Here is a 16,033-nt window from a genome sequence, read left to right on the forward strand (position 1 = left end):
GAAAAGACCCTGATGATGGGAAAGATTGAAGGCGGGAGGAAAAGGGGATGACAGAAGGTGAGATGGTTGGATGGCATCACCGACTTGATGGACATGAGTTTGAGCAAGCTCTGGGAGTTGGTGATAGACAGGGAAGCCTGGTGTGCTGCAGTCTATGGGATCACAAAGAGTCAGATACAACTGAGCGACTGAACTGAACTGAACATAACAGTGCATGCATGCTCAGTCAAGTCCAACTTTTCAACCCCAGGGGCTATAGTCTGCCGGGCTCTTCTGTCCATTGGATTTCCCAAGCAAGAATAATGGAGTGGGTTGCCATTTCCTTCTCCAGGGGATTTTCCCAACCCAGGGATGAAACCCATGTCTCCTGCATTGCAGGCGGATTCTTTACCAACTGCGCCATCTGGGAAGAGGTAATCAAGTTAAAATGGGACCTCTAAGCATGGCGCCTAGTCTAATAAACTGGTGTCCTCATGAGAAAGGAAATTTGGACTCAGAGACAGGCATGAAGGGAGAGCCCCATGTGAACATGAAGACAGCCATCTACAAACCAAGGAGAGAGGCTTGAAATTGACCCTTCCCTCACAACCCTCAGAAGAACCAACCCTGCAGACACCTTGATTCTGGAGTTTCAGCCTCCCAAGCCGTGAAACAATAAATTTCTGTTGTTTAAGCCACATTCATGGTACTTTATTATGGCAGCCTTAGCAAACCAGTCAAACCAAACTAATGGAGGTTATGCAGTTTACCAAAGATGGCCCAGAGAACAGGGTCTGTAGCTCACACTTGCATTTCCGTGCCTGAGTCTACAGCCTTGGCTCCCCTTCACACCACTCCCTACAGCCTCTACTGAGGCAGAGTGGACTCTCTTCCCTAGGCTACATGCTCTGCAAAAATGGATGAGCCCATCAGTGAGAGGCTGGTGGTTCCTGTAAAAATTTAAATATCACACTGCCATTATTGACCTGCCATGCCATACTACTGGTGAAATACTCCCCAGGGAAAAGTGAGAGCCAAAGTGACCCCATCCATCTGTCCTACAGTCTGACAGTGGGGCCAGAAACAGTCTTCAGGGACACTCTTGCCCAAGTCATCTCCTGAGTCTGATCGTTAGGGTCTGCAACCCAGGGACACTGCCTGAAGATATATCAAATCTCAAAGTCCTGATCAGGTCATTCAACTGCTCAGAAACCTGGATGACCATCTACTGCCAAGCCGTGTGGAATAAAGTCACTAATCCTCCAGCTCATATAGGCATTACCCTGGCCTATGTGTGCAGACCTCATTAGAGCTCTGACCCCATTCCTCCCCACATGTGGCATGTGCAGGTGTGTGCACACACAGAAACACACCTGGGCCCACCCGCTCCCTTCAGGGTTCTCCATGCACTCTCTCACACCTGGGCTCTCAATCCAGGAACTTCCTTGATCTAAAGTTTCCTTCCTTTCCTTTGTTCATCTATTGACACTCTGCTCACGACTTGCAAAGTCCAGTTCAAACCTCACACTCGCCAAAGACATTTCTTCTAGCCCTTCAAATAGAATTATTTCCCCTCTAATTCAAAGTCCCAGGCCTATTTCCCAGTCTGTCTTCAAATGGGGATAATTATGAGTCTGTAATCCCATGAAATCTTAGGGGAGAGAGACTTTGTTGTTTTGATTTTTCTGTGTCCTCCACAATACCTAGAAAGGATGTCTTTACACAGTAGGTACTCAATTAGTTTTTGCTGGATTTTCTGTAGTCTCCCAGGTTATCTCCATAAGACTTCTAAACTAGCTCCAAAAACTTCACCAACCTTCAGGAACAAAAAGCAAAACCCTGGAGTCTTGCCCTTGGCTTTCATTTTAAGTAGAGCCAGCTCATAGGGGCAGAGAAACTCTTTCTCATGTTTTTCCTGGAAGACAAAGTATGGGCCTGTGATCACTAAGTATGCTTTGTGGTCTCAAGTTCATTGTCTACCAACTCACATCATTTTATTTTGTTCCTAGACTTAACTACTTCGAACTCCAGGAGTTGGTAGTACAATATACTCAACAATTCCTTCCATTTAGGTCAGGTGACAAAATGACAACTCAGATAACATGGTGGCCCTAAACAGAAATGACATGCAGTGTCAGAGTGGACGCTGCATGTGGTCCAAGTCTATGTCATTTCTCTAGGTTGCTTTCTTCTTAAGAAATGTGAAGAGAGCACAAGATAAATCTGTTTCCCAGCTCACAGGCCTCATTGAGGCTGACTGTCCAGTTTAAAACCACACTAATTACAATTGCAACAACTTCATGAGCAGCATGATCAAAAACTTAAGTCTCTTTTTCCTGCAATATGTTGCTTTTGAACTTGACAGCAAGTATTCAGCTCTCAATGGCGCTCGTGCGTGTTCAGTTCCTCAGTCGTGTCTGACTCTTGGTGACCCCATTGACTGTAGTCCACCAGGCTCCTCTGTCCGTAGGGATTCTCCAGGCAAGAATACCGAAGTGGGTTGCCATGCCCTCCTCCAGGGGATCTTCTTGACTCAGGGATCGAACCTACGTCTCCTGTGTCTTCTGCTGCGGCAGATTCTTCACCACTGTACCACCTGGGAGGCTCTCATCGGTAGCTGGGTATAATTGTTAATTTCATGGAAACTGTAACCATCTGCCTCCAAACAAATCCTGGTAGTAGCACTAACTAAATCTTAGGGATCTTTGACTTTCTGGGCCTCAGTTTCATTATCTTTAAAATGGAAGCAGAGGACTGTTTTAAAGGAAAGAATGATGGCTTATTAACTGAGTCAATAAAGAGTGAGTCAATAAAGAGAAAGTACACTGACTAGTAGCCAGAACACAGTCAGTGTCGGATTTAATGTTCACTGTTATGATTTCAAAATGTTCCCTTCACCAGAGACAGGAAGCAGCAGAGAATGTTATTGGCTTCTGTTATGGATGCCATCTCAAACTTCTTCTGCTTTTTTTTTCTTTCCAGAATATGTTGGAAATTATAAGCAAACATGCAAGTGATGCATGTATATTTAGTTTCACATACAACCTCATTGTTACTTCCTGGCGTGCTTCCAAGGTATCTTACAAGTTATCAATCTCACCAGCACAGAGTGTGTTTTCTGACCACTTCCCCTTTGCAATTAAGGACTCTGACCACTCGCTTACGCAGACTGAGACCAGCATCCGTAACCCCAAAGGAGGTCAGAAACCCCCAGCTCTTGCCGCCGAGGGGGCTAGCTGAGAACCCGACACCGTGTGTTTCAGGGCTGTGGCTACAACTGTGACCATAGGAACTGGGAACACCCACCAACACCCCGTTTCCCCCAGCCCCACTTCCTTCGCTTCAGTGCCATTAAGTATGGTTGCAGTGCCTTTGTGAATGTTTTGAGTGGAGTTAGGTTTCTGGTGTTTATTATTGAATTGCTAAAGATCTGGAGAGAAGACAAACAGACAAATGGACCAGCAAAGCGGGAGACAGAAGACACCCTTGGCGGATGAGCACCAAGTGTGTATCTGGGGTCCATGAAGGTCTGGGCTCTCACCAGAGCCTCAGGCTTTTGTCAGCTGCTCTGCAAATAAAACCTGCCCTAGACACACAGACAGGAGGCTCTGTTTGACTAGGAAACCTGCCACTCTGGCCCTGAAGATAGCAGGTCATAATCAGGGGGGTGGTGAGTTTTCCTGTTTACCTTCCACCTTCACGCAAGTATTGAAGGCAGGGCCTGGGGAGGGCCTGGGAGGGCCAGCTCTTCTCCTCTTTTCCAGACTGGGGTCTCGATTAAATCTCAGCCATTGCCTGTTTGCTCTCTGTATCGCCTGTCCTCAGCAGCATGTTGAACACAGAGAAGATAAGCTCACAGAGACTTCTCTTCTGAGTTTGTGGGAGGGCTTGAGAGTCGGGCTGGTCAGGCTAGCAGCTGAAAGGCCAGGCTGCACTGTGTCGTCCACAGGCTCTCCCAGCTGGGCAGGAAGGCTTCCCCATCTGACTTCTTGGTGCCTCTTACATAAACTCACTCAGCCACAGGAACTAAATCCACGTAGGTGGAGGCTGTGTCTATGCTCTTTGCCATTTGCAATCCCAACATCTACCACATATGTGCCTGATGCATATCAGATTCTTCGTGCATGCTCGTTGAATAATAAATGAATGTCTATTTTTTAACTTTTTATTTCATATTGGAATATAGCTGACTGACAATGTGATGATAGTTTCAGGTGTCCAGCAAAGTGATTCAGTTATACACGTACACATATCTATTCTTTTTCAAAGTCTTTTCCTATTTAGGTTGTCACATAATATTGAGCTGAGTTCCCTGCGCTATACACTAAGTCCTTGTTGGTTATCCACTTTAAATATAGCAGTGTGTACATGTCAATCTCAAACTCCCTAACTATCCCTTCCCCTCTGGTAAGCATAAGTTCTTCTCTAAGTTTGTGAGTCTCTTTCTGTAAGTTCATTTGTATCATTTATTTTTAGATTCTACTTAAAAGTGATATCGATAGCAATATTATGCAATATTTCTCTTTCTCTGTCTGACTGACTTCACTCAGTATGACTATCTCTAGTTCCATTCATGTTGAACAAATGTCTACTAATAGACACATTTGGGCCATCTGCTGCAAAGAACTGGCTCATTTGAAAAAATCCTGATGCTGGGAAAGATTGAAGGCAGAAGGAGAAGGGGACGACAGAGGATGAGATGGTTGGATGACATCACCAACTCAATGGACATGAGTTTGAGTAAACTATGGGAGCTGGTGATGGACAGGGAGGCCTGGTGTGCTGCAGTCCATGGGGTTGCAAAGAGTTGGACACAACTGAGGGACTGAACTGAACTGAACTGAATAGACACATACACAACAATCAATATAGTTTAGACTTAAAATATCCAGTCCCACTGTCTTCATATTTATATACAATCATGCTAGAGTTTTTGGTTTAGTCAGTATAGTCACTGTGCCTGTTTTCTCTTGTTTATTGTTGAAACAGGGATGACAACCTTCCAAGGACTGGGGAGAGAATACGTTTGAGAGCATCTCATGATTTCCTGGGAGAATGGACTCCAAAGGCTTTCCATCATAGTTGAAAAATCTTGAAGTGTGCAGGCTTCTGCATCTAAGACAGACTATATATTCCTTGGGAGTCTAGAATCTTATCACTCCTTTGAGAGGGTATTAATGTTTAAAGAAACTGAAGTCACTGGATCTGGTGGGGGGAAACTGAGTGGCACACTTTAAGATTATGAAAGATCATGCTCTTTGAGAATGATGTTGGCTGCAAGAGTATAAATTATAGCTTAAACAGCCTTAAAATTTTATCTTTTCATCTCAGAATTCTTCTAGGAATATAGCCTAAAGATATAATATGGAAATCAGCAAAAGATCCATACCCAGTAAAGTTCATCACATCATGACATATGAGAGCCAAAAGCTGGAAACAATTTTAAAGTCCAGCAAGGGGCAATGGCTATGTAAATTATGGGGTGTAATCATTAAAGTGGATGATAGAGCACTTCTTTGTGGCCATGGATATTTTCTGTCCCTAAAGAACAAACTACTCAATTCATAAGTTTAAAAAAAAAAAGTGATGTACTTAACACGTGTTCCATCTCTGGAACACTACATCTTCCTACTCTGACCCTAACCCTAGGACTTTAGGGATTAGGTGGATTTTAGAGATAAGATGAGTCTATTTGATGCACAAATAATCTGTAATTTAAAATCAAAACTTAAGGATTTATTTTTAGTGTCACCAAATAGCTGTGGATGTTAAACATGACAGCCAAAAAAAAAAAAAAAAAAAATAGGGCCCAACTTTTACTTATCAGGGTAATATTTATTTATGAAGAGTATTTTTTCATTTGGGCTTCCCAAGTATCTCCAGGGCTTCCCTGGTAGCTCAGATGGTAAAGAGTTGGCCTGCAATGCCGGAGACCTAGGTTTGATCCCTGGGTTGGGAAGATCCCCTGGGGAAGGAAATGACAGCCCACCCCAGTATTCTAGCCTAGGAAATCCCATGGACAGAGGAGCCTGGTGGGTTACAATCAGTCCATGGGGTTGCAGAGTTGGATATGACTGAGCAATCAAGCATGCATGTATTTATTTGTGGAAAGGAATACTTAAAACAATTTCAAGAAAAAAGCAAGACACACATATTCTCATACAATGCAATCTAAACAATGCAGATATTTATATGAATATACAGATAGTCACATGCTAAATTATTTACGTGAATTTCATCAGTGAGATACGATGAGTGATTCAGTTCAGTTCAGTTCAGTCGCTCAGTCGTGTCCGACTCTTTGTGACCCCATGAATCGCAGCACGCCAGGCCTCCCTGTCCATCACCAACTCCCGGAGTTTACTCAAACTCATGCCCATCAAGTTGGTGATGCCATCCAGCCATCTCATCCTCTGTCGTCCCCTTCTCCTCCTGCCCCCAATCCCTCCCAGCATCAGGGACTTTTCCAATGAGTCAACTCTTCGCATGAGGTGGCCAAAGTATTGGAGCTTCAGCTTCAGCATCAGTCCTTCCAATGAACACCCAGGACTGATTTCCTTTAGGATGGTTGGATCTCCTTGCAGTCCAAGGGACTCTCTAGAGTCTTCTCCAACACCACAGTTCAAAAGCATCAATTTTTCGGCCCTCAGTTTTCTTCACAGTCCAACTCTCACATCCATACATGACCACTGGAAAAACAATAACCTTGACCAGACGTACCTTTGTTGGCAAAGTAATGTCTTTGCTTTTTAATATGCTATTTAGGTTGGTCATAACTTTCCTTCCAAGGAGTAAGCGTCTTTTAATTTCATGGCTGCAGTCACCATCTGCAGTGATTTTGGAGTCCAAAAAAATAAAGTCTGACACTGTTTCGTCTCCCCATCTATTTCCCATGAGGCGATGGGACCAGATGCCATGATCTTAGTTTTCTGAATGTTAAGCTTTAAGCCAACTTTTTCACTCTCCTCTTTCACTTTCATCAAGAGAGTTTTTAGTTCCTCTTCACTTTCTGCCATAAGGGTGGTGTCATCTGCATATCTGAGGTTACTGATATTTCTCCTGGCAATCCTGATTCCAGCTTGTGCTTCTTCCAGCCCAGCATTTCTCATGATGTACTCTGCATAGAAGTTAAATAAGCAGGGTGACAACATATAGCCTTGACCTACTCCTTTTCCTATTTGGAACCAGTCTGCTGTTCCATGTCCAGTTCTAACTGTTGCTTCCTGACCTGCATACAGGTTTCTCAAGAGGCAGGTCAGGTGGTCTGGTATTCCCATCTCCTTCAGAATTTTCCACAGTTTATTGTGATTCACACAGTTGAAGGCTTTGGCGTAGTCAATAGAACAGAAATAGATGTTTTTCTGGAACTCTCTTGCTTTTTCGATGATCCAGTGGATATTGGCAATTTGATCTCTGGTTCCTCTGCCTTTTCTAAAATCAGCTTGAACATCTGGAAGTTCTCGGTTCACGTATTGCTGAAGCCTGGCTTGGAGAATTTTGAGCATTACTAGCGTGTGAGATGAGTGCAATTGTGCAGTAGTTTGAGCATTTCTTCTTAATATTTTAATATATTTTTTCATAGAGGGGCATATAGCTTTTTAAGTTAAAAATTTATAGTAAAAGTATTAAAATGACATTGTGCTGGATTGGGTTAACTACCAAGGAGAACATATTGATGGAAAATGCTTTTAAATACTTGAAATGAGATCCTTGGGTAAAATGTGTGGCTACTTGCTCCCGAGGGTTATGGAAAAAGGATACCCACTTTTTTCCCTGAAAGTTTAGTGAATCTGAGGGGTGGGCAATCTAGATCATTGATACCTCTTGTGTTCTAAATATCTGTTAAATTATGGAGACAGAGCAAGTATAATTTAGTGTTGCAGCATGCAATGATCATGTTTTTTCTCTTGACCATGGTTTTTCTGGCAAGTGCTTTACTACTGACATGGCTTGAAAATTTATCCCAAGGACAGAGCTCTGTTGGTAAGTGCTCTATTGTTTACCACGTTTCTACATTCAAGTCCCCTTTCAGTATAAGCCCCTGTTAGAGATGGTGGAACCCTTGAGGGCTGAGTTCATCTACTTCTCCCAAGGCTTCCTCTGCATTGTGCAATGTGAGGTGCTAATGGATTAGATGACAGCTTTAGATAACAAAGCCAGAAGCAGCTTAAGCTGAATGTTTTCTTACCTTGCAATTGGCTGTGACCTCTACTCTCAAACCCTGAGGTCCAGCTTTCTCAGGAATATAGACCCAGACTAGGATAGGCATCAGAAGAGGACAGGAGAGTCTCCTAAGGTTTTCAGTTGCCTTTGAGGTTCTCAAAATATGGCCAGCTCTCTTTGTGACCCTGTGGACTGTAACTCTCCAAGCTCTTCTGTCCATGGGATTCTCCAGGCAAGAATACTGGAGTGGGTTGCCATTCCCTCCTCCAGGGGATCTACCCGGCCCAGGGATGGAACCCACGTCTCCCACACTGCAGGCAGATTTCTTTACCATCTGAACCACCAGGGAAGCCCAATATGGCAACACTAAATAACAAATGGAATCACATACTTGGGCAAGAAAATACATATCTCCTGAATAAAGTTAAAGGCAATATCATTCATTTCATTAATAATTTCAATTATTTGGGGGCAGGAAATGGAAGAGAGTGTGTTATAGAGCAGGAATTTTATTCCCTGGGATCCTGACAAACTAACACTTGGACCAGAAGCAGCCCATGGCAGTCTTCATTTTCCTAAAGCCAACTTTGGGAGAATTGGCTTGGATGCTGGGGACCCCTCAGAGCCTTCCTGGCCTCTCCTGGGACAGTCTGGATCCTGAAGATGCTTACTAATTTATTCTGTGCAATGGGAAAAGAGGGAGCCAAGAGAGAGAAGTAGCAAATGAATTGTTATAACTTACTTGGCGACATTTTGGGTAAAGGTGTCCAGGGGAGGAAAAACAGCGCCTTAGTGTTTCTTCTGGCTGTGTGTTCAGGATAGTAAAAGGAAGATGGGCGGTAAAGAGGTCAGATCCCTACCAAGAAGTTTATGGCCCTATACAGAGATGGAGCTGGAAAAGGTCTGTGATCATTTACTGGGGCTGCCGTAGCAAGGTCATGGACTAGGGGCTTAAACAACAGAAATCCATTTTCTCACAGTTACAGAGGCCAGAAGTCTGAGATCAAGGTGTCAGGAGGGTCTGTTCTTCCTGAGGGCAGTGAGGGAAGGATCTGTTTCAGGCCTCTGGCTTTGGCTTCATGCCATATGCCCTTTGTATGTATTTATATCCAAATTGCCTCTTCTTATAAGGACCCCAGTTACATCAGATTAGGGCCTACCCTAATAATTTCATTTTAACTTAATTACCTCTCTTCAGACCTTATCTCTAAATATGATCACATTTTGAAGTACTGGGGGTTAGAGCTTCAAAAAATACGAATTTTGATTTGGTTTCTACGGCATTCTCTTCCATTGTAAGTAAGGTGCTTTTATGTATAAGAGACTCATTGGAAAGTACCCTGATGCTGGGAAAGATTGAGGGCAGGAGGAGAAGGGGGCGACAGAGGATGAGATGGTTGGATGGCATCACCGACTCAATGGACAGGAGTTTGAATAAACTCCAAGAGGTAGTGAGGGACAGGGAAGCCTGGTATGCTACAGTCTATGGGGTCCCAAGGAGTGGGACATGACTCAGTGACTCAGCAACAACTTGTAAATAGGCTAGAGTAGACAGCCTTAGAAATATTCCACAGTGCCTTAGAAATACTGGTGTTTTTTAATGAAAACATCTTTATTTTTCCCAAGACATAAGAGTTTGCCAAATTGAATAAAATTAGTTCTAATCTCAAAAAAATATAAATTTGGGAGGATATACAATTCGAGCCATAACAAAGCCCATTCATTTCTGGCTGTGGTAGACTCTGGCAGAGGAGTATTTCTCAGTCTTTAGAGTCTATAGGTCTGGGGTTCTCCACTCTTTATACTAGTGGGAGAGGGGTGGAGAAAACCAACCAGCAAACACATTGCATGCAAAACTTCAGTCTTACAACAGGCACTGCGTGAACCACCCACTCAACCCCAGCCTAGACTGGGGACCTGCTCTCCTTCTAAATGGAGCAGTTGCAGAAAAAGCAAAGTTCTATGGTGAATCCAAAATAGTCCGAAACTATGAAGCTGGGCAGTTTGGCTGTGTGGTGGAGCCCATTAATTATAGTGTGTCCTGATCCTGTTTATTTGTCTAAACTCTTCTTGGTGTGGCAGAACCGCCCCGCTCAGGCATTAAGCAACAAGAAAGCGAGAGCCCGTGCAGCGATAGTCGTCCGCCTGAGGCTGCAGGTCTCGGTGGGGAGGAGCGGGAAGGCACGCCGCATCTCACTGGGCTGGGGCCCTGGGTGACAGAAGTTCAAGGGTCCCCTGGAGAGAGACGTTCCTGAGGGCCGTGGTGGGTTGCCCGGAGTGGTCGCCAAGACCAGCTGCCATCTTGTTTATCATCAGTCAAATGCTTTTCGAGCAGAAGTGATGGGTTGTGAGCCAGGGGGTTGGGTGACGAGGTGAAAGGAGCACAAATCCTTTCCTAAAATGCCTTTTGTCCCTGTCCCAGACTGCGGTAAAAGAGAGCAAGGACCAGCTGGTCAGACTTGTTTGTTTAAGCTGTTGACTAATCTCTGAGTTCATGGGCTGAGTTGGTTCATGAAGTTCTTGAACTTTTATTATCCTTGGACCTTCCGTGCAGTAAAAATGAAATAAGAAACTGGTGCTTTTCTTTAAAAGAAATGTATGGGATGGAGTGAATGAGATGTTTGAATTCAGAGACTCAAGGGATTAAAAGAAAATTTGTGTGATGTTTTTTGACAGATACCCTGTGTCAGGCACCGTGCTAGGATATGGAACTGGAGTCAAGTTGAATTTTCTTCTCAACTCTGTCGAGAACTCTACTCATGTGGGCTGGCTCTAGAGTTATCGGGTCATAGTGATGCTGAGTTTCTGTGAAATGATGTTTTAAATGCAAAATACTAAGAAGCATTTCTAAATCAGCGTTAAAGAAAAATGAATATAGATCTGTACTTTCCAATATGGTAGCCACCTATCTCAATGGCTGACGAGGGGCTGAGAAAACTAATTTCCTCAGTTTTGCTAGCCACACTTCAAACGCTTCCTAGCTATACTTGCCTAATGGCCACCATATTGGATGACACAAATCAAGAACATTCTCATCACAGTAGAATGCTCTGTTGGGCAGCACTGGTGTAGACAATGAACAAAGAAATATAGATTCATGTGGAATATTTATCACTTCAAAACATTTTGCCAACTGCTGCCTATGACATCTGGAAAGGCCAGGTAAGATTTTACATTTATATCTCAAGACTAGAAATAACTTCAAAGATTACCTAGATTATCTACCTAGCTGACGATTAATCCACTCTGCAACAATCCTCTGTCTATTTTGGGGTTGAAAATTCTGAGAACTGCTTTACAAGGCATTGGATTTTGTTCTGTGAATTCCCCCTAGTCCAAAATGGCTGGTATAATTCAGTACAAGGCCCTTAGAAATGTTAGTTTTTTTCTTTGAAAATATTAAAGAAGTCCATATTCTTATTATACCTTTTATAGATGCCTCGCACAATATTATTATAATAGTGTATAGGAAGAATAAATGTCAAATGCAAATACGAATGTCAGTAATAAAATGAGGTTATGCGTCAACAAGGACCCACTGTAGAGCACATGGAAATCTGCTCCATGTCAGGTGGCAGCCTGGATGGGAGGGGGGTTTGGGGGAGAATGGCTATGTGTGTATGTATGGCTGATCCTTCCACTGTTCACCTGACATTATGACAACATTATTTGGTAATTGGCTATTCCCCTATGCAAAATTAAAAAAAAATTTTTTTTTTTAAATGAGGTTATGCAATTGTCTGCTCTGTGTCCTATGGTATGCTTACAACAATTTAAAATTAGGTTTGGACATACTTACACAGAACGCCAAACAGATGACTTAACCACTAATACTGATCTTACACATTTCTCAATGATTTTCTTTCTCAAAAATATTTCACTATTGAAAAATGAAGGGATTTTCCAAAGAAAAAGTTAAGTTTACTTTTTACAACTCCCATGTCATCAGAATGAAGAATTCAAGCATGATGGAAATATGTCCATAGAAGTCTAGGCTTAATGAAGCAGGGCATGCCGACACAGCCAGCCGTCGATGAAGGTCTTGTCCTCAGCCCTGGAGTACTGACCCTGGTCATCGCGCCCCGAGGCTTACCGGCTGGGCAGCTCTGCAGCCACTGTGCTGTGCAACCCTTACCTGTTCAATCGTTCTTCCAACTCATCCACTGCTCTCGCTGACCATTTCTCACTGCGGCTGGCTATCCTGTCCTATAAGGGCGATTTTCTTGATTCAATGCTTCTGTTTCTTAGGCACAGAATTTATGTTTAAAGATAAGAACCTGAAACAACTATTCTTCTCAGATTCCTAATTACTTCCACTAAATACAGTGCAGAGACTTTGGGACAGATCTCTTTCTTAGTGCCTTTCCTCTTATTTCCAGTCCTGACTGATGATGACAGAAAATCTCCCTGGCTGATAAATGATGCTGCATGGTACTCACAATAATAATATCAAAAAGAAGAAGAGGAGGAGTTAGGAGGAGAAGAAAGAGAAGGGGGAGCAGGGGAGGGATGAGGAGGAGCAGGAGGAAAGAAGAAAAATGAGAAAAACCGCCACATGCATGGCACCACTCACTGGCAGGAGACTGAAACCTGTGGGAATCTTTGACTTGGTCCCTATTCCACACTGTCCACAGCCAGCCAGTCACCAAATCCAATGCTTCCCATTTCCTAAATGGCTCTGGAACCCATCACTTCTTTCTACTCCTCTTGCCATCACCTGTGGACCCAAGTGGGCGATCAGAGAGGAGACCATCTGAAGACAGTATTAAATGGACTCCATCCATGTAGATATAGAGAACACACTTATGCACAAGGGCGGGGGAGAGGAGAGAAAGGGTGAGATAAATGGAAAGAGCAGAATGGATGCATCTACACCAAAATACGTAAACAGACAGCCAATGGGAATTTGCAGTATGACTCAGGGAACTCACGCTGCGGCTCTGTAACAACTTGGAGGGGTGGGAGAGAACGGGAGGTCAGGGGGAGATTCAAGAGGGAGGGAGTGTATGTTCACCTATGGCTAATTCATGTTGATGCATGACAGAAATCAAACCGATATTATAAACCTATCATCAATCAATTAAAAATAGATAAATATTTTTTAACAGTAAAGTCAAAAAAGTAGCATCAAAAAATTAAATAAATAAAAGGACTCCATCTGAAAAAGGGCTTTCAGCCAGAGACAGACTGTGGTCAGAAGACAATGGGATGTGGTTATTAGTTGTAGAAACTGAGAGGGAGATTATAAATATTTAGCCAGTGGAGGGGGAACAATGGAGACAGTGAAGGGGAGATAATGCACTTTTTTTTTCTTTTTGCATTTATTAGGTTTCTGTTCTTTCAATGTAACTGTGACATCTGTCTTAGAATGTAAGCTCTATGGGGACAACATCATACCTCCTAGGCCCACCACAGTGCCAGGCTCATCGCTGGTGTTCAGTAAATGCTTTTTGCATGAATAATTATCAGCATGAACAAAAATGCAGGGGTTTGAAATAAATGGCACAGTGTATAGGGAAATTATAACTTATTCTTCATGTTCTAAAACTAGAACTTCAAGTCCAAGGTAGAGAGAGGGGAGATGAGGCTAAAGGTACAAGTGGGAAAAAATTAAGAAGGCGTTTGTAAAGAGCTTGGATTTTATCTGAAGTGATCATAGGCCACTGACCAGTTTCAGATGGGAGAACGACACAGCCAGCTGCACATGATAATTAGATTCTTCTGGAAGCAGGCTTAAGTAGCAGAAGGTTGGCGGCCAAAAGGACAGCAGGGAAGCCATTTTAGTACGATAGGCAAGAAATGACAAAAGGCTGATTTAGAGACAAATAGCAGGGAACAATAACTTTGGGACGATGGCAGCGTCAGCAAATACCTTTGTCACCGTCTGACTCTCAATAAAACAGATAATATGCAGGAGGTTTACCTGAAATTTCACATCCTGAGGACTCAGTAGAGAAACAGAAAAGCACAGATTAATTTCTGGACAAAATTACTCATGGCAATGTGTAGATCTAAGAATTAACAGATTCTATAAAATCTTAAAAAATAAATCCATGGCTGATTCATATCAATGTATGACAAAACCCACTGAAATGTTGTGAAGTGATTGGCCTCCAACTAATAAAAAAAAAAAAATTAAAAAAAAATAATAATAATCCCATAGCTTACTGAGAGATTCTGGCCAGGTGATACCCATGTATCCTGAAACGCACTGGGAATTACCTGAATCCCACCAGCCCTTCCTAAGTCAGCATCCTGGTGAGGAAACAACTTTTTTAAACAACAACAACATTGGAGTATAATTGCTTGACAATGCTGTGTTGGATTCTGCCGTACAAAGAAGTGAATCAGCCGCATGTATACAGACAGCCCCGCCCCCTTGAGCCTCCCTTCCGACCTGGCCGGTTCCACCCCTCCAGGTCAGCACAGAGAACCCAGCTGAGCCCCCTGCACTATACGGCTCCCCTTTCATCCCCACTTCCTGTGTGTCCACCACTGCCTAAGACGCCTCCAGTAACCAATACACACAGGTCAAAACGCCACTGAAAGGACCTCAGAAACTTGAAAGAGGAAGCAGCCCAAGTAAACAAAAGAACTGCCTTGCAGAGAAGAGATGAATGTAAAAATGGTTGTAAGGAGAATTCTTAAAGAGACGTAAGAAAGTCTTGCAAAAGATCAATCAGAGAGGGAAAAAAGACTTCTTAAAATAAAATTTCATTCCGAGTTTAAAAATTCAACAGATGACCTGAAGAATAGAATTGAAACTGCTGAAAAATGAAAACAAAGACCTAGAAGATCAAAAGAAAGTGCATGTTCATGATGAAAAGTAAAAATAAAACAAAAGAATATTACAAGTTAAATGATCATGAGATCATTACAAGCGATCATGAGAGATACATCTGAGAGACCCAATGTAGTGAAAATAGGATTTCCAAAGGGGAGGAAAGGAGAAATAATAATTACTTTCTGAGCAAAACTGAGGAGCGGAAAGATTCAGAAAACGTTTAGGAGATAAATACAGTGAGGTTCTTCACTATCATTAATCCCATTTGATGATGTTTTCAGAAACAGCTACAATCCCTTTAATTTCTGTATTTCCCAAACCTTTAGTTAAGAAGTCTAATACTCTAGATGATTTCATCTTAAGAATAAGTCTGAGATGATGTTAATTAGTTAAAAGCCTATCAAACACAAACAACAGGTCCCACTGCACAGCATACGGAAATGTATTCAATATCCTGTGAGAAATCTTAATGGGAAAGAATATGAAAAAGAACAGATAGATAGAAAGATAGATAGATAGATAGATCTCAGTCACTTTGTTATAGAGAAGAAATTAACACATTATAAATCAACTATACTTCAATAAAAAATTGTTTTAAAAAGCCCTATCAAACACTGTTGCTTCCTAAAAAGCTGGAGCTAAAATTAATTTAGATAGTTCCAGCATTGTGCATCAAGGAAACACACTGCTGCAGGCCAGTATACTTCCTTTGTACATGATCAAGATATTTTTTCACCTCCGCTTTGCCATTCAAGATTCCTTAGAGTCTCATAATTTACCATTAGCCATGCACTCCTGGACTTTCCTGGTGGCGCAATGGATGGGAATCTACCTGCTGATGCAGGGGACACGGGTTTGATCCCTGGTCTGGGAAGATTCCACATGCCGAGGGAAAACTAAGCCTGCATACCACAACTACTGAACGCTGCACACTCAAGAGCCCGTGCTCCGCAACCAGAGAAGCCACCACAATGAGAAGCCCATGCACCGCAACTAGAGAGTAGGGCCTCTCTCTGCAACTAGAGAAAGCCCACAGACAGCAATGAAGACCCAGGGCAGCCAAAAATAAATAAATAAAGTTTTTTGAAAAAGAAATGAACTCCTTTA

The sequence above is a fragment of the Dama dama genome, chromosome 30, assembly GCF_033118175.1.
Source record: "Dama dama isolate Ldn47 chromosome 30, ASM3311817v1, whole genome shotgun sequence".
Lineage (NCBI taxonomy): Eukaryota > Metazoa > Chordata > Mammalia > Artiodactyla > Cervidae > Dama > Dama dama.